The sequence below is a fragment of the Rutidosis leptorrhynchoides genome, chromosome 4, assembly GCF_046630445.1.
Source record: "Rutidosis leptorrhynchoides isolate AG116_Rl617_1_P2 chromosome 4, CSIRO_AGI_Rlap_v1, whole genome shotgun sequence".
NCBI classification, from domain to species: domain Eukaryota; kingdom Viridiplantae; phylum Streptophyta; class Magnoliopsida; order Asterales; family Asteraceae; genus Rutidosis; species Rutidosis leptorrhynchoides.
The window spans coordinates 564,646,720-564,666,320 of record NC_092336.1 but is presented as its reverse complement, the minus strand read 5'-3'; the positions used below and the strand labels follow the sequence as shown (position 1 = coordinate 564,666,320).

Here is a 19,601-nt window from a genome sequence, read left to right as displayed (position 1 = left end):
GTTATGTATTGCTTGAGGACAATCAATGTTCAAGTGTGGGGATATTTGATAGTGCTCCAAATGAACATATATTTAGTAGCAATATCCTCCCAATATGTAAATTATTTAGTTGTAATTGTCCTATTTTAAGTTGTAATCGTTTATATTAAATAAGTGCGAAGACAAAAGGCAAAAATGATGATTTGAAGACGTAAATGACCAAAAAGCTCAAATGTACAAGATACAATCCAAGTGGTTCAATTTATTGATGAGAAACGTCTAAAAATGACAAAAGTACAAGTTGCGAAACGCAAAGTACAAGATATTAAATTATACGAAAGGACGTTCGAAAATCCGGAACCGGGACCTGAGCCAACTATCAACGCCCGACTCAACGGACCAAAAATTACAAGTATACTATGCACAAGAATATAATATAATATATATATATATAATTATATAAATTATATATATATTATATATATTTATTAATTATGTCGACAAGCAAGTGGCCAAACAAATGTGAGCTGGATCCAGTGGCCATGCGATCGCATGGCCTGGATGCCTATAACTCATGCGATCGCATGGCCTGAAAAATCAGGCCAGGTCCTATAAATAGCCAGTTTATTCGACGAGTTAAACACACACCATAATATATATTACTCCCTCTGTTTAATTTATAAATATATATATATATATATATATATATATATATATATATATATATATATATATATATATATATATATATATATATATATATATATATAGTATAGGGTAGTTTTATATTAGTTAGTTTGTGTTATGTAAAGGTTATGTTATGGGTTTTAAAGTCAAAGTTCTGTATGTGTAAAGCTACACGATAAATACTCAATGTAAGTTATGTTCTCCTTTTTAAATTAATGTCTCGTAACTAAGTTATTACTATGCTTATTTAAATCGAAGTAATCGTGATGTTGGGATAAATATTAAGATGGGGTAATTGGGCTTTGGACCATAATTGGGGTTTGGACAAAAGAACGACACTTGTGGAAATTAGACTATGGGCTATTAATGGGCTTTATATTAAATTAACGATACCTCGTTAATTTGATACAAAGGTTACAATTTGACATATCAATATATAACTACATACGCTTAATCGGATACGATGGGCGGGATATTTATAAATACAAATTATTGTTCATTTGACCGGACACGGGGATGGATTAATAGTCAATGGACTCATTAAAACAGGGGTGGATTACATTCAAGGGTAATTGGTGTAATTGTTAACAAAGTATTAAAACCTTGGTTTACACACAGTCGATAACCTGGTGTATTCATTAAACAAAGTATTAAGACCTTGTTACAGTTCGAATTCCCATTTAGTTGGAATATTTAACTTCGGGTATAAAGTTAAAATTGCCGAGCATTTTATAATTATGATCGATGAACTATTATGGACAAAAACCAGATAGGTTTCAAATACATCCAGGACAAAGGACAATTAACCCAGGGTAATAAATAATCAAAACGTCAAACATCATGGTTACGGAAGTTTAAATAAGCATAATTATTATATTGTTATTTATTTTACGCACTTTAATTATTGTCATTTATATTTACGCTTAAGTTTTAAAATCGACAAACCGGTCATTAAACGGTAAACTCCCTTTTATATATTATTATATATAATTATATATATTTTGTACAAATATAGTTATTTAAAATATAATGTAAAATAAGCCAGCTCCCTGTGAAACGAACCGGACTTACTAAAAACTATACTACTCTACGATTAGGTACACTGCCTATAAGTGTTGTAGCAAGGTTTTGGTATATCCCATTCAATAAATAAATAAAACTTGTGTAATATTTCTTCGTATTCGTAATAAAAATAAGAGTATTTCCTAGTACACCTCGCAAATATCAGAATCTCATTTTCTAGATTTTTCGAGAGATGGTAAAGGTGATATGGATGTGGTGGCGGAGTAGAAGTAGTGGAGGTGCGGAAGGTTTATGTTTAACAAATGGCTAGCTATTTTGAGTATAACCGAATCGCGTTTCGCTGCTTGGAGATGTAGATCTAAAGCAAGTTCTGATTCTGAGAACAGACATCGGCACTCTCAACGGAAAATAGTGAAGCATTAAAGATGAATGCTGGTCTTATTTGGGGTGCCTCACCATAATCAATTTAGGTCGATAATGCCTTAGTCATGCAATGCTCTATTAGAGATTTCAATCTAACAAGAATTCTACCTTACTTAAGCCTTATTTTTATTGACAAACGTTTTAGGTTTTCAAAAATACTCTTTCGAAAAGGGTTTCTTTTTGCAAAAAAATTTGAAATTTGGCTTAAGGACTTGGAATCTTCGTAATGGTTTATTATAATACAGCATAAAAAGATACCAACATCCCACACTTAGACGAACATTATCCTCAATGTTCCTAGTGTATCCCACACTTAGGAGTTTAATTTGAAGATTTAGGAGTATTTTTCTAGTGTTTTAGTTGGGTGTTATCCCACACTTAGTGAAAAGCTAGGATGTGGCATAGTTTGAATCTTGAGCTAGTAGCGAAAAGAAAGAAATACCCCTAGTAGATGCGGCTGGCTTCCTTGCTTCTTTATCGGCTCATTTGTCATCCTTTATTCTTATACTCTACTTTATTGCACTGGTTGCCTCCCGAGAAGCGCTTTTGTTTAAGGTCGTTGGCTCGACCATAGTGAAGCTTCAAAAAGCAAACATTCCTCGCCGATGGTTGTGATCTTGGTCTTCTCAAGGGAATGTGAGTCTTGGTGGATAAATCCTGAGAAAGTGTCGGACCAATAGTGGTAACAGGTCCGGTACTTCTCTTGAAGATCTTCTGAAAGATAAGTAGTGCGCAGTTTTGGCTCTTGATAAGTCTTGAAGTTCAATGAGAATATGATCTACAGCCCAGCTGGTTGACCCATGAATGTCAATCATAGAAGCAGTGCTGGTGTTGATGATTTCTCTGATGGGATGCTCATTTCGGAGGTCTTCAAACAATGTAAGAAACTGTATCTTTAGAATTTCGAAGTCTTCAGAACGGTGATCTCCACAGTAGGAGTTGCTTTGCACAGATTAGTTAAGAGACAAAGCTGGAAAGAAGTGAACAGCAATCCTGATCCGAGTATTAATTTCACCGTCTTTGAGTATATCTCCCGACATCCAGCTTTAAATGTGAAACTAGGATCTGTGGACTCGTGGAAGATACATGATAGCTACTTCGTAACATAGGTGGCAATGTTGACTCGATCTGGTTCAAGATGAGAGAAAGGATTGTTTCGCCTTGCTTCCTCCATGATAGCGTCTTGTAACTCTTTGATAATCAGATCAGCGTGGTGATCAATTGTTACGTAAATCACTAGTCTGTCTGGTGTGCTTTTGAAATTATCTCTATCCAGAAGAGCGAAAAGACTGTGAATATCCTCGACCATGTGCAAATCAGAGTGATAAGTCGGGCGTCCAGTGGAAAGATCCATATGCTTCCAGATGAGAGTCAGTAGTGCTCGTTTGTTTCGTGAGAACGGAAGTGCAGATCCGGCTAAGGCGTTATAAACCCTAGAGTAAATGATCTCCTGATCTCGACATAATCTTGTTTCGAGAATAGTGCGAACCACTGAATTATGCTCTCGTTGCCTTTCTTCGTGATAGATATGATCGTGAAGAGAATTGATAAAGTCTTGAATGCGTTCTTCTAGGATTTCAACATCATTGTCTTCTCTTTGGAGATAGAGGTGGTGTTCTTCTCTGATAGCCATAATTCGTTCTGTTAAGCGTAGCGAAAAATCAATGGTTGACTTTCAGATGGCTTCGAGAATGTCTTCAAATTCATTGGTGAAATGTCCCGTTCTTATTGATTAAAAACGTTCCATATTAATTGATTTCGTTGCAAGGTTTTGACCTCTATATGAGACGTTTTTCAAAGACTGCATTCATTTTTAAAACAAACCATAACCTTTATTTCATAGATAAAGGTTTTAAAAAGCTTTACATAGATTATCAAATAATGATAATCTAAAATATCCTGTTTACACACGACCATTACATAATGGTTTACAATACAAATATGTTACAACAAAATAAGTTTCTTGAATGCAGTTTTTACACAATATCATACAAGCATGGACTCCAAATCTCGTCCTTATTTAACTATGCGACAGCGGAAGCTCTTAATAATCACCTGAGAATAAACATGCTTAAAAACGTCAACAAAAATGTTGGTGAGTTACAGGTTTAACCTATATATATCAAATCATAATAATAGACCACAAGATTTCATATTTCAATACACATCCCATACATAGAGATAAAAATCATTCATATGGTGAACACCTGGTAACCGACATTAACAAGATGCATATATAAGAATATCCCCATCATTCCGGGACACCCTTCGGATATGATATAAATTTCGAAGTACTAAAGCATCCGGTACTTTGGATGGGGCTTGTTGGGCCCGATAGATCTATCTTTAGGATTCGCGTCAATTAGGGTGTCTGTTCCCTAATTCTTAGATTACCAGACTTAATAAAAAGGGGCATATTCGATTTCGATAATTCAACCATAGAATGTAGTTTCACGTACTTGTGTCTATTTTGTAAATCATTTATAAAACCTGCATGTATTCTCATCCCAAAAATATTAGATTTTAAAAGTGGGACTATAACTCACTTTCACAGATTTTTACTTCGTCGGGAAGTAAGACTTGGCCACTGGTTGATTCACAAACCTATAACAATATATACATATATATCAAAGTATGTTCAAAATATATTTACAACACTTTTAATATATTTTGATGTTTTAAGTTTATTAAGTCAGCTGTCCTCGTTAGTAACCTACAACTAGTTGTCCACAGTTAGATGTACAGAAATAAATCGATAAATAATATCTTGAATCAATCCACGACCCAGTGTATACGTATCTCAGTATTGATCACAACTCAAACTATATATATTTTGGAATCAACCTCAACCCTGTATAGCTAACTCCAACATTCACATATAGAGTGTCTATGGTTATTCCGAAATATATATAGATGTGTCGACATGATAGGTCGAAACATTGTATACGTGTCTATGGTATCTCAAGATTACATAATATACAATACAAGTTGATTAAGTTATGGTTGGAATAGATTTGTTACCAATTTTCACGTAGCTAAAATGAGAAAAATTATCCAATCTTGTTTTATCCATAACTTCTTCATTTTAAATCCGTTTTGAGTGAATCAAATTGCTATGGTTTCATATTGAACTCTGTTTTATGAATCTAAATAGAAAAAGTATAGGTTTATAGTCAGAAAAATAAGTTACAAGTCGTTTTTGTAAAGGTAGTCATATCAGTCGAAAGAACGACGTCTAGATGACCATTTTAGAAAACATACTTCCACTTTGAGTTTAACCATAATTTTTGGATATAGTTTCATGTTCATAATAAAAATCATTTTCTCAGAATAACAACTTTTAAATCAAAGTTTATCATAGTTTTTAAGTAACTAACCCAAAACAGCCAGCGGTGTTACTACGACGGCGTAAGTCCGGTTTTACGGTGTTTTTCGTGTTTCCAGGTTTTAAATCATTAAGTTAGCATATCATATAGATATAGAACATGTGTTTAGTTGATTTTAAAAGTCAAGTTATAAGGATTAACTTTTGTTTGCGAACAAGTTTAGAATTAACTAAACTATGTTCTAGTGATTACAAGTTTAAACCTTCGAATAAGATAGCTTTATATGTATGAATCGAATGATGTTATGAACATCATTACTACCTTAAGTTCCTTGGATAAACCTACTGGAAAAGAGAAAAATGGATCTAGCTTCAACGGATCCTTGGATGGCTCGAAGTTCTTGAAGCATAATCATGACACGAAAACAAGTTCAAGTAAGATCATCACTTGAAATAAGATTGTTATAGTTATAGAAATTGAACCAAAGTTTGAATATGATTATTACCTTGTATTAGAATGATAACCTACTGTAAGAAACAAAGATTTCTTGAGGTTGGATGATCACCTTACAAGATTGGAAGTGAGCTAGCAAACTTGAAAGTATTCTTGATTTTATGAAACTAGAACTTTTGGAATTTATGAAGAACACTTAGAACTTGAAGATAGAACTTGAGAGAGATCAATTAGATGAATAAAATTGAAGAATGAAAGTGTTTGTAGGTGTTTTTGGTCGTTGGTGTATGGATTAGATATAAAGGATATGTAATTTTGTTTTCATGTAAATAAGTCATGAATGATTACTCATATTTTTGTAATTTTATGAGATATTTCATGCTAGTTGCCAAATGATGGTTCCCACATGTGTTAGGTGACTCACATGGGCTGCTAAGAGCTGATCATTGGAGTGTATATACCAATAGTACATACATCTAAAAGCTGTGTATTGTACGTGTACGAATACGGGTGCATACGAGTAGAATTGTTGATGAAACTGAACGAGGATGTAATTGTAAGCATTTTTGTTAAGTAGAAGTATTTTGATAAGTGTCTTGAAGTCTTTCAAAAGTGTATGAATACATATTAAAATACTACATGTATATACATTTTAACTAAGTCGTTAAGTCATCGTTAGTCGTTACATGTAAATGTTGTTTTGAAACCTTTAGGTTAACGATCTTGTTAAATGTTGTTAACCCAATGTTTATAATATCAAAATAGATTTTAAATTATTATATTATCATGATATTATGATGTACGAATATCTCTTAATATGATATATATACATTAAATGTCGTTACAACGATAATCGTTACATATATGTCTCGTTTCAAAATCATTAAGTTAGTAGTCTTGTTTTTATATATGTAGTTCATTGTTAATATACTTAATGATATGTTTACTTATCATAATATCATGTTAACTATATATATAACCATATATATGTCATCATATAGTTTTTACAAGTTTTAACGTTCGTGAATCACCGGTCAACTTGGGTGGTCAATTGTCTATATGAAACCTATTTCAATTAATCAAGTCTTAACAAGTTTGATTGCTTAACATGTTGGAAACATTTAATCATGTAAATATCAATCTCAATTAATATATATAAACATGGAAAAGTTCGGGTCACTACAGTACCTACCCGTTAAATAAATTTCGTCCCGAAATTTTAAGCTGTTGAAGGTGTTGACGAATCTTCTGGAAATAGATGCGGGTATTTCTTCTTCATCTGATCTTCACGCTCCCAGGTGAACTCGGGTCCTCTACGAGCATTCCATCGAACCTTGACAATTGGTATCTTGTTTTGCTTAAGTCTTTTAACCTCACGATCCATTATTTCGACGGGTTCTTCGATGAATTGAAGTTTTTCGTTGATTTGGATTTCATCTAACGGAATAGTGAGATCTTCTTTAGCAAAACATTTCTTCAAATTCGAGACGTGGAAAGTGTTATGTACAGCCGCAAGTTGTTGAGGTAACTCAAGTCGGTAAGCTACTGGTCCGACACGATCAATAATCTTGAATGGTCCAATATACCTTGGATTTAATTTCCCTCGTTTACCAAATCGAACAACGCCTTTCCAAGGTGCAACTTTAAGCATGACCATCTCTCCAATTTCAAATTCTATATCTTTTCTTTTAATGTCAGCGTAGCTCTTTGTCGACTTTGGGCGGTTTTCAACCGTTGTTGAATTTGGATGATCTTCTCGGTAGTTTCTTGTATAATCTCCGGACCCGTAATCTGTCTATCCCCCACTTCACTCCAACAAATCGGAGACCTGCACTTTCTACCATAAAGTGCTTCAAACGGCGCCATCTCAATGCTTGAATGGTAACTGTTGTTGTAGGAAAATTCTGCTAACGGTAGATGTCGATCCCAACTGTTTCCGAAATCAATAACACATGCTCGTAGCATGTCTTCAAGAGTTTGTATCGTCCTTTCGCTCTTCCCATCAGTTTGTGGATGATAGGCAGTACTCATGTCTAGACGAGTTCCTAATGCTTGCTGTAATGTCTGCCAGAATCTTGAAATAAATCTGCCATCCCTATCAGAGATAATAGAGATTGGTATTCCATGTCTGGAGATGACTTCCTTCAAATACAGTCGTGCTAACTTCTCCATCTTGTCATCTTCTCTTATTGGCAGGAAGTGTGCTGATTTGGTGAGACGATCAACTATTACCCAAATAGTATCAAAACCACTTGCAGTCCTTGGCAATTTAGTGATGAAATCCATGGTAATGTTTTCCCATTTCCATTCCGGGATTTCGGGTTGTTGAAGTAGACCTGATGGTTTCTGATGCTCAGCTTTGACCTTAGAACACGTCAAACATTCTCCTACGTATTTAGCAACATCGGCTTTCATACCCGGCCACCAAAAATGTTTCTTGAGATCCTTGTACATCTTCCCCGTTCCAGGATGTATTGAGTATCTGGTTTTATGAGCTTCTCTAAGTACCATTTCTCTCATATCTCCAAATTTTGGTACCCAAATCCTTTCAGCCCTATACCGGGTTCCGTCTTCCCAAATATTAAGATGCTTCTCCGATCCTTTGGGTATTTCATCCTTTAAATTTCCCTCTTTTAAAACTCCTTGTTGCGCCTCCTTTATTTGAGTAGTAAGGTTATTATGAATCATTATATTCATAGATTTTACTCAAATGGGTTCTCTGTCCTTCCTGCTCAAGGCATCGGCTACCACATTTGCCTTCCCCGGGTGGTAACGAATCTCAAAGTCGTAATCATTCAATAATTCAATCCACCTACGCTGCCTCATATTCAGTTGTTTCTGGTTAAATATGTGTTGAAGACTTTTGTGGTCGGTATATATAATACTTTTGACCCCATATAAGTAGTGCCTCCAAGTCTTTAATGCAAAAACAACCGCGCCTAATTCCAAATCATGCGTCGTATAATTTTGTTCGTGAATCTTCAATTGTCTAGACGCATAAGCAATCACCTTCGTTCGTTGCATTAATACACATCCGAGACCTTGCTTTGATGCATCACAATAAATCACAAAATCATCATTCCCTTCAGGCAATGACAATATAGGTGCCGTAGTTAGCTTTTTCTTCAATAACTGAAATGCTTTCTCTTGTTCATCATTCCATTCAAATTTCTTCCCTTTATGCGTTAATGCAGTCAAGGGTTTTGCTATTCTGGAAAAGTCTTGGATGAACCTTCTGTAGTAACCAGCTAGTCCTAAAAACTGGCGTATGTGTTTCGGAGTTTTCGGGGTTTCCCACTTTTCAACAGTTTCTATCTTTGCCGGATCCACCTTAATACCTTCTTTGTTCACTATATGACCGAGGAATTGAACTTCTTCCAACCAAAATGCACACTTTGAAAACTTAGCGTACAATTCTTCCTTCCTCAATACTTCTAACACCTTTCTCAAATGTTCACCATGTTCTTGGTCATTCTTTGAGTAAATAAGTATGTCATCAATGAAAACAATGACAAACTTGTCAAGGTATGGTCCACACACTCGGTTCATAAGGTCCATGAACACAGCTGGTGCATTAGTTAAACCAAACGGCATGACCATAAACTCGTAATGACCGTAACGTGTTCAGAAAGCAGTCTTTGGAATATCATCTTCTTTCACCCGCATTTGATGATACCCGGAACGTAAGTCAATCTTTGAATAAACAGACGAGCCTTGTAGTTGATCAAATAAGTCGTCGATTCTCGGTAGTGGGTAGCGGTTCTTGATGGTAAGTTTGTTCAACTCTCGGTAGTCGATACACAACCTGAATGTACCATCTTTCTTCTTGACAAACAAAACAGGAGCTCCCCACGGTGATGTGCTTGGTCGAATGAAACCACGCTCTAAAAGTTCTTGTAATTGGCTTTGCAGTTCTTTCATCTCGCTGGGTGCGAGTCTGTAAGGAGCACGAGCTATTGGTGCAGCTCCTGGTACAAGATCTATTTGAAATTCAACGGATCGATGTGGGGGTAATCCCGGTAATTCTTTCGGAAATACATCGGGAAATTCTTTTGCAATGGGAACATCATTGATGCTCTTTTCTTCAGTTTGTACTTTCTCGACGTGTGCTAGAACAGCATAGCAACCTTTTCTTATTAGTTTTTGTGCCTTCAAATTACTAATAAGATGTAGCTTCGTGTTGCCCTTTTCTCCGTACACCATTAAGGGTTTTCCTTTTTCTCGTATAATGCGAATTGCATTTTTGTAACAAACGATCTCTGCTTTCACTTCTTTCAACCAGTCCATACCGATTATCACATCAAAACTCCCTAACTCTACTGGTATCAAATCAATCTTAAATGTTTCGCTAACCAGTTTAATTTCTCGATTCCGACATATATTATCTGCTGAAATTAATTTACCATTTGCTAATTCGAGTAAAAATTTACTATCCAAAGGCGTCAATGGACAACTTAATTTAGCACAAAAATCTCTACTCATATAGCTTCTATCCGCACCCGAATCAAATAAAACGTAAGCAGATTTATTGTCAATAAGAAACGTACCCGTAACAAGCTCCGGGTCTTCCTGTGCCTCTGCCGCATTAATATTGAAAACTCTTCAGCGGCCTTGTCCATTCGTGTTCTCCTGGTTCGGGCAATTTCTAATAATGTGGCCCGGTTTTCCACATTTATAACAAACTACATTGGCATAGCTTGCTCTGACACTACTTGCTCCGCCATTACTCGTTCCGACACCATTTGTTCCTTTCGTTCTATTAACCCCTGGTCCGTAGACCTCACACTTCACCGCGCTATGACCATTTCTTTTACACTTGTTGCAAAATTTGGTGCAGAACCCCGAGTGATACTTTTCACACCTTTGGCATAGCTGCTTCTGATTGTTGTTGCTGTTGTTGTTATTATTGTTGTTGGGCCGTTTGTTGTAGTTGCGATTGATGTTGCGATTGTTGGGATAATTGTTGCGATTATTGTTGTAATTGCTGTTGTTGTTGTATTGGTGATTCTTATCACCGTTTTCCTCCCACTTTCTTTTGACTTGCTTCACATTGGCCTCTTCAGCAGTCTGTTCTTTAATTCTTTCTTCAATCTGGTTCACTAGTTTGTGAGCCATTCTACATGCCTGTTGTATGGAGGCGGGCTCGTGTGAACTTATATCTTCTTGGATTCTTTCCGGTAATCCTTTCACAAACGCGTCGATCTTCTCTTCCTTATCTTCGAACGCTCCTGGACACAATAGGCACAATTCTGTGAATCGTCTTTCGTACGTGGTAATATCAAATCCTTGGGTTCGTAACCCTCTAAGTTCTGTCTTGAGCTTATTGACCTCGGTTCTGGGACGGTACTTCTCGTTCATCAAGTGCTTGAATGCTGACCACGGTAGTGCGTATGCATCGTCTTGTCCCACTTGCTCTAGATAGGTATTCCACCATGTTAACACAGAACCTGTGAAGGTATGCGTAGCGTACTTCACTTTGTCCTCTTTAGTACACTTACTTATGGCAAACACCGATTCGACCTTCTCGGTCCACCGTTTCAATCCGATCGGTCCTTCGGTTCCATCAAATTCCAAAGGTTTGCAGGCAGTGAATTCTTTGTAGGTGCATCCTACACGATTTCCTGTACTGCTAGATCCAAGGTTATTGTTGGTATGTAGCGCAGCCTGTACTGCGGCTATGTTTGAAGCTAGAAAAGTACGGAATTCCTCTTCATTCATATTCACGGTGTGTCGAGTAGTCGGTGCCATTTCCTTCAAAATAGTCAAATGGAACAAGTTAATCATACAGAATATTAAGAGTAGTTAATAGTATTTCGTAGCATAATATGAACTCATTTATAAAAGCTTTTTCTTCATATTAGCGTTTTATAAGTTTAAATTCGGGTAGTACCTACCCGTTAAGTTCATACTTAGTAGCTAACATACAATTCAACTACTACAATTCTATATGAAAAACTGATTATAATAATATTTCGTGTTCAAACTTTTACACAATATTTTACAAACTTACAATACCGCTTATTTTACATATAGCATGAAATATAGCACACAATAAATTTGATACAAGATGGTTGTGAAGATAATTCTAGCTAGTACACAAGTCGTTCAGCAAAGGCAATAAAGACACGTAATTCATACGTCCAGAAACAAGTCATGCATTCTGGTTTTACTAGGATTACTTGCCATCCTTGGTCTTGTGGAACATAACTGTTATGGCCGTTGATAAGACATCGTGTTGTAACGTCGTCAAAGGGACGAGGGTTACGTAATGTCCAACAGTCCCGTAACAATCTAAAAACCTCATTTCTTACCCCAATTACCGACTCCGTCACTTGTGGAAACGTTTTATTTAATAGTTGTAGCCCGATGTTCTTGTTCTCACTTTGGTGAGAAGCGAACATTACTAATCCGTAAGCATAACATGCTTCTTTATGTTGCATGTTAGCCGCTTTTTCTAAATCACAAAGTCCAATATTCGGATATATTGAGTCAAAATAATTTCTTAACCCATTGCGTAAAATAGCATTTGGGTTCCCCGCAATATATGCGTCAAAGTAAACACATCGTAACTTATGGATTTCCCAATGTGATATCCCCCATCTTTCGAACGAAAGCCTTTTATAAACCAAGGCATTCTTGGAACGTTCTTCAAATGTCTTACAAACTGATCTCGCCTTTAATAGTTGTGCCGAAGAATTCTGACCGACTCTAGACAAGATTTCATCAATCATGTCTCCGGGTAGGTCTCTTAAAATATTGGGTTGTCTATCCATTTTGTGTTTTTATACTGTAAAATAGACAAGAGTTAGATTCATAAAAAAAATACTTATTAATACAAGCAATTTTTACATATATCATAAAGCATAAGCACACTATATTACATATATTACACCACACGAATACAACTATCTTATTCCGACTCGCTTGTTTCTTCTTCTTCTTCGGTTTTGGTTCGTTTTGCCAAGTTTCTAGGGATATATGATGTTCCCCTAATACGAGCCGTCGTTTTCCACATTGGTTTAGAAAAACCTGGTGGTTTAGAGGTTCTCGGGTCATTGTTACAACTTAAGGACTTCGGGGGTTGACGATACATATAAAGTTCATCGGGGTTGGAATTAGATTTCTCTATTTTTATGCCCTTTCCCTTATTATTTTCTTTTGCCTTTTTAAATTCAGTTGGGGTAATTTCTATAACATCATCGGAATTCTCGTTGGAATCCGATTCATCAGAGAATTGGTAATCCTCCCAATATTTTGCTTCCTTGGCGGAAACACCATTGACCATAATTAACCTTGGTCGGTTGGTTGAGGATTTTCTTTTACTTAACCGTTTTATTATTTCCCCCACCGGTTCAATTTCTTCATCCGGTTCCGATTCTTCTTCCGGTTCCGATTCTTCTTCCGGTTCCGACTCTTCTTCCGATTCCTCTTCGGGAACTTGTGAATCAGTCCACGAATCATTCCAATTTACATTTGACTCTTCATTATTATTAGGTGAGTCAATGGGACTTGTTCTAGAGGTAGACATCTATCACATAATATCAAACGCGTTAAGAGATTAATATATCACATAATATTCACATGTTAAAAATATATAGTTTCCAACAAAATTTGTTAAGCAATCATTTTTCAACTAAACACGGTCGAAGTCCAGACTCACTAATGCATCCTAAGAAACTCGATAAGACACACTAATGCAAATTTTCTGGTTCTCTAAGACCAACGCTCTGATACCAACTGAAATGTCCCGTTCTTATTGATTAAAAACGTTCCATATTAATTGATTTCGTTGCGAGGTTTTGACCTCTATATGAGACGTTTTTCAAAGACTGCATTCATTTTTAAAACAAACCATAATCTTTATTTCATAGATAAAGGTTTTAAAAAGCTTTACATAGATTATCAAATAATGATAATCTAAAATATCCTGTTTACACACGACCATTACATAATGGTTTACAATACAAATATGTTACAATAAAATAAGTTTCTTGAATGCAGTTTTTACACAATATCATACAAGCATGGACTCCAAATCTCGTCCTTATTTAACTATGCGACAGCGGAAGCTCTTAATAATCACCTGAGAATAAACATGCTTAAAAACGTCAACAAAAATGTTGGTGAGTTACAGGTTTAACCTATATATATCAAATCATAATAATAGACCACAAGATTTCATATTTCAATACACATCCCATACATAGAGATAAAAATCATTCATATGGTGAACACCTGGTAACCGACATTAACAAGATGCATATATAAGAATATCCCCATCATTCCGGGACACCCTTCGGATATGATATAAATTTCGAAGTACTAAAGCATCCGGTACTTTGGATGAGGCTTGTTGGGCCCGATAGATCTATCTTTAGGATTCGCGTCAATTAGGGTGTCTGTTCCCTAATTCTTAGATTACCAGACTTAATAAAAAGGGGCATATTCGATTTCGATAATTCAACCATAGAATGTAGTTTCACGTACTTGTGTCTATTTTGTAAATCATTTATAAAACCTGCATGTATTCTCATCCCAAAAATATTAGATTTTAAAAGTGGGACTATAACTCACTTTCACAGATTTTTACTTCGTCGGGAAGTAAGACTTGGCCACTGGTTGATTCACGAACCTATAACAATATATACATATATATCAAAGTATGTTCAAAATATATTTACAACACTTTTAATATATTTTGATGTTTTAAGTTTATTAAGTCAGCTGTCCTCGTTAGTAACCTACAACTAGTTGTCCACAGTTAGATGTACAGAAATAAATCGATAAATATTATCTTGAATCAATCCACGACCCAGTGTATACGTATCTCAGTATTGATCACAACTCAAACTATATATATTTTGGAATCAACCTCAACCCTGTATAGCTAACTCCAACATTCACATATAGAGTGTCTATGGTTGTTCCGAAATATATATAGATGTGTCGACATGATAGGTCGAAACATTGTATACGTGTCTATGGTATCTCAAGATTACATAATATACAATACAAGTTGATTAAGTTATAGTTGGAATAGATTTGTTACCAATTTTCACGTAGCTAAAATGAGAAAAATTATCCAATCTTGTTTTACCCATAACTTCTTCATTTTAAATCCGTTTTGAGTGAATCAAATTGCTATGGTTTCATATTGAACTCTATTTTATGAATCTAAATAGAAAAAGTATAGGTTTATAGTCGGAAAAATAAGTTACAAGTCATTTTTGTAAAGGTAGTCATTTCAGTCGAAAGAACGACGTCTAGATGACCATTTTAGAAAACATACTTCCACTTTGAGTTTAACCATAATTTTTGGAAATAGTTTCATGTTCATAATAAAAATCATTTTCTCAGAATAACAACTTTTAAATCAAAGTTTATCATAGTTTTTAAGTAACTAACCCAAAACAGCCCGCGGTGTTACTACGACGGCGTAAGTCCGGTTTTACGGTGTTTTTCGTGTTTCCAGGTTTTAAATCATTAAGTTAGCATATCATATAGATATAGAACATGTGTTTAGTTGATTTTAAAAGTCAAGTTAGAAGGATTAACTTTTGTTTGCGAACAAGTTTAGAATTAACTAAACTATGTTCTAGTGATTACAAGTTTAAACATAAGATAGCTTTATATGTATGAATCGAATGATGTTATGAACATCATTACTACCTTAAGTTCCTTGGATAAACCTACTGGAAAATAGAAAAATGGATCTAGCTTCAACGGATCCTTGGATGGCTCGAAGTTCTTGAAGCAGAATCATGACACGAAAACAAGTTCAAGTAAGATCATCACTTGAAATAAGATTGTTACAGTTATAGAAATTGAACCAAAGTTTGAATATGATTATTACCTTGTATTAGAATGATAACCTACTGTAAGAAACAAAGATTTCTTGAGGTTGGATGATCACCTTACAAGATTGAAAGTGAGCTAGCAAACTTGAAAGTATTCTTGATTTTATGAAACTAGAACTTTTGGAATTTATGAAGAACACTTAGAACTTGAAGATAGAACTTGAGAGAGATCAATTAGATGAATAAAATTGAAGAATGAAAGTGTTTGTAGGTGTTTTTGGTCGTTGGTGTATGGATTAGATATAAAGGATATGTAATTTTGTTTTCATGTAAATAAGTCATGAATGATTACTCATATTTTTGTAATTTTATGAGATATTTCATGCTAGTTGCCAAATGATGGTTCCCACATGTGTTAGGTGACTCACATGGGCTGCTAAGAGCTGATCATTGGAGTGTATATACCAATAGTACATACATCTAAAAGCTGTGTATTGTACGTGTACGAATACGGGTGCATACGAGTAGAATTGTTGATGAAACTGAACGAGGATGTAATTGTAAGCATTTTTGTTAAGTAGAAGTATTTTGATAAGTGTCTTGAAGTCTTTCAAAAGTGTATGAATACATATTAAAATACTACATGTATATACATTTTAACTGAGTCGTTAAGTCATCGTTAGTCGTTACATGTAAATGTTGTTTTGAAACCTTTAGGTTAACGATCTTGTTAAATGTTGTTAACCCAATGTTTATAATATCAAAAGAGATTTTAAATTATTATATTATCATGATATTATGATGTACGAATATCTCTTAATATGATATATATACATTAAATGTCGTTACAACGATAATCGTTACATATATGTCTCGTTTCAAAATCATTAAGTTAGTAGTCTTGTTTTTACATATGTAGTTCATTGTTAATATACTTAATGATAAGTTTACTTATCATAATATCATGTTAACTATATATATAACCATATATATGTCATCATATAGTTTTTACAAGTTTTAACGTTCGTGAATCACCGGTCAACTTGGGTGGTCAATTGTCTATATGAAACCTATTTCAATTAATCAAGTCTTAACAAGTTTGATTGCTTAACATGTTGGAAACATTTAATCATGTAAATATCAATCTCAATTAATATATATAAACATGGAAAAGTTCGGGTCACTACAATTGGTAACATTGATGAAGGTGATCATGTCTGCATGTGTTGATATAACCGGAATTCGATCTGAAAAAGAGTCCAGCTCCCCTCGATCTGGTTCGGTTGGAGAGTGTGAGTTATTCGGAATGTTTTCATGTTGCTCTTCCTCTTCATCATCGGTATCTGGTTCCTCTGAGGATACGTCTGATGAACGGGTTTCTTCAGTATTCTGATTCTCCACTTTGATACTTACATGATCAATTTCTATATCCTTAACCTCAGCCTTGTCGGTCTTTTTTTTGAAGCGAATGATTAAATTGTAATCTTCCGTCTCAAGCCTCATTATTTCTTCATGACACTCAGTGATTGGAACGGGTATTGTCGCAGTTTCTTTTACGTCTTCCATTTCCTCTTCCTCCTCAGATTCCTCCTCTTCCTCTATTTCTTCACTGGGATCCTCTTCTTCCTTTTCTGGGTCGTTTACAGACTGTGATTCGACACCCATCTTGACATCGTCGCCTGGTGGTAAAGACTCCTCTTCGGAAGTGATCTGTCTGGTGGAAATAGAAAACATCTCTGCCTGTCCAGAAAGATCAGTTGGTCGGTCAATTTTGAAGGTAACGCTCTCCCCATGTGATCGTAAGATAAAGGTTTGATTGTACACATCAATGACAGTCCTAGCCGTATTCATAAAAGGCCTTCCTAACACTACTGGGGTGTGTAGGACTTCCTTGATATCCATTACTACAAAATCCGTAGGGTACAAGAACTTGTCGACTTTCACCAAGACGTTCTCAACTATGCCCTTAGGATACCGAATTGTAAGATCGGCAAGTTGGATTGTCATTTTGGTTGGTGACAAGTCTCCTAACTCTAATCTCTTGCAGAGAGAGTAGGGGATTAGGTTGATACTTTCTCTTAAATCTGCTAGCGCATGAATGGTTCCAGATTGGTAGATTGAACACGGGAAAATGAATCGGCCCGTATCTCCTAGCTTAGGTGGTAGAGAGTTTCTGAGTAATGCAGAGCATTCTTCACTCAGTGGAATTTTGTTAGAGTCTGGTATCCTCTCCTTTGTAAAAAGAAGCCTTCGGATGTATCTCTTCTGGTTGGGAACTTTGGAAATGGTGTCCAGGGATCTGCCATCCAGTTTGAAGGAATCAAGCTTGGATGGTTCTCCTTGTAGCCTTCCAGGATAAGGTACGCGAACTGGAATTTCAGGGGTCAGCATCTGAGTATATGTCAATTTGTTCTTGAGCCTAGTTGACCTTCTCCGTGGTTCTTCCTCTGGGATTACGGAATTCATTTGCTTTGCCTCTTCTATGTGGGGATTTTGGATAGTATTACTTGGCAATCTTCCCTGCGGTCGGATTTCAAGGCGTTGTGATAACTGTCCGAGATGCGTTTCCAAACTTTTGAGCAGAGCCAATTGATTTCTCATTAGTATCTCCGTCTGATCTTGTCTGGCTGCAGTTCTCTGATTTAGCTGTTGTTGTCCTTGGATGAATTGAGTTAACTGATCATCAGCTCCGAGAGTGGGGTTAGCTGCTTTTGTAATCTGGGTGGTAGGGGAATTTTCCTCAGCTGGGGGACCAGTGAGTGGAAGTGGTTGATCATAGGTCAATTGAGATTGTTGGGCTGGGTAAGGTGGATAGCGATAGCGGAAAGGTTGATTGGTTCGCTAAAATTGATTAACCCTAGGTGGATGATTGAATTCAAGATTTGGTGGACTAGCTGGGTATTGGACGTAACAGACTGAACCGTCGGGGTTTTCGTACTCAACTTGATATTCTTCAGTAGGTTGCGGGTTGGTACAATTAACACAAGCCTAAGCTTGGTTAACCTGCTGCGGCTGCATCTTCAATTCTCTGAGTTGTTTAGCAAGAGATTACATCTTGTCCGTGAGGGATTTGATGGCCTCTGTTTGATTGTTAAGTGCAGAGAGTGGGGCAGATGATGAAGTTGTTTCACCACTGTTCCAGTCATGATGATGCATCGTCATGTTTTCGAGCAATTCCCATTCTTCGTCTGCGGTTTGGTTCACCAGATTCCCTTGAGCTGCTGCATCGATCGTCATCCTATGATTTACCGTAAGACCATTGTAGAAGGTGCAGATTTGGGCTGACCGTTCTAGCTGGTGATTAGGGCATTTCTTCAGCAAGGTTTTGAAACGCTCCCATGCAGTGTAAAGAGATTCATCATAACTTTGTTTGAAGTTAATGATGTCATTCTTCAGCTTGGTTTGTTTAGAAGGGAGGAAATATTTGTTTAGGAATTTAGTAGCCATCTCCGTCCATGACGTGATGGAATCTTTTTCCAGTCCTTCGAACCAAGTTTGAGCATGATGAGTGAGAGAATAGGGGAACAGGTATAGCCAGACTATATCTTGTCCTATCCCTGGCTGTTTGTAGGAGTTCGAAAGAGATATGAATTTATCAAGGTGAGAATTAGGATCGTCATTCGGTAATCCATGAAACTAACAGCTATTCTGAATGAGCTGGATGATGTGATGTTTTAACTTGAACGAGTATCCTTGAATCTTGGGAAATCTGATTGGTCTTCCTCAACCTTCAATCGAGGGTTTGGTATTTTCTGCTAAAGTAACGCGTAACACCATTTGGTTTCTGATTCGTGCTTCCTTGCGTGCTTTAGAGATTATTGCGTCTGCATCAGGTACGAATAACAATGGCCCTGGTCTAGATCGGGTTTGGGTCATACACTGGGTATGCCTTTTTGTTTTTAATTTTTTGCAG

At 36.0% G+C, this 19,601-nt stretch overlaps 1 non-coding gene across 1 annotated transcript; it reads left to right on the top strand.

Annotated features, from left to right (window-relative positions):
• Nucleotides 1-18,980: 18,980 nt before the first annotated feature.
• LOC139845738 (small nucleolar RNA R71) lies at nt 18,981-19,087 on the top strand. The gene has a single exon (XR_011758498.1). It is a non-coding gene; the product is annotated as a small nucleolar RNA R71 (small nucleolar RNA).
• The last annotated feature ends 514 nt before the right edge of the window (nt 19,088-19,601 follow it).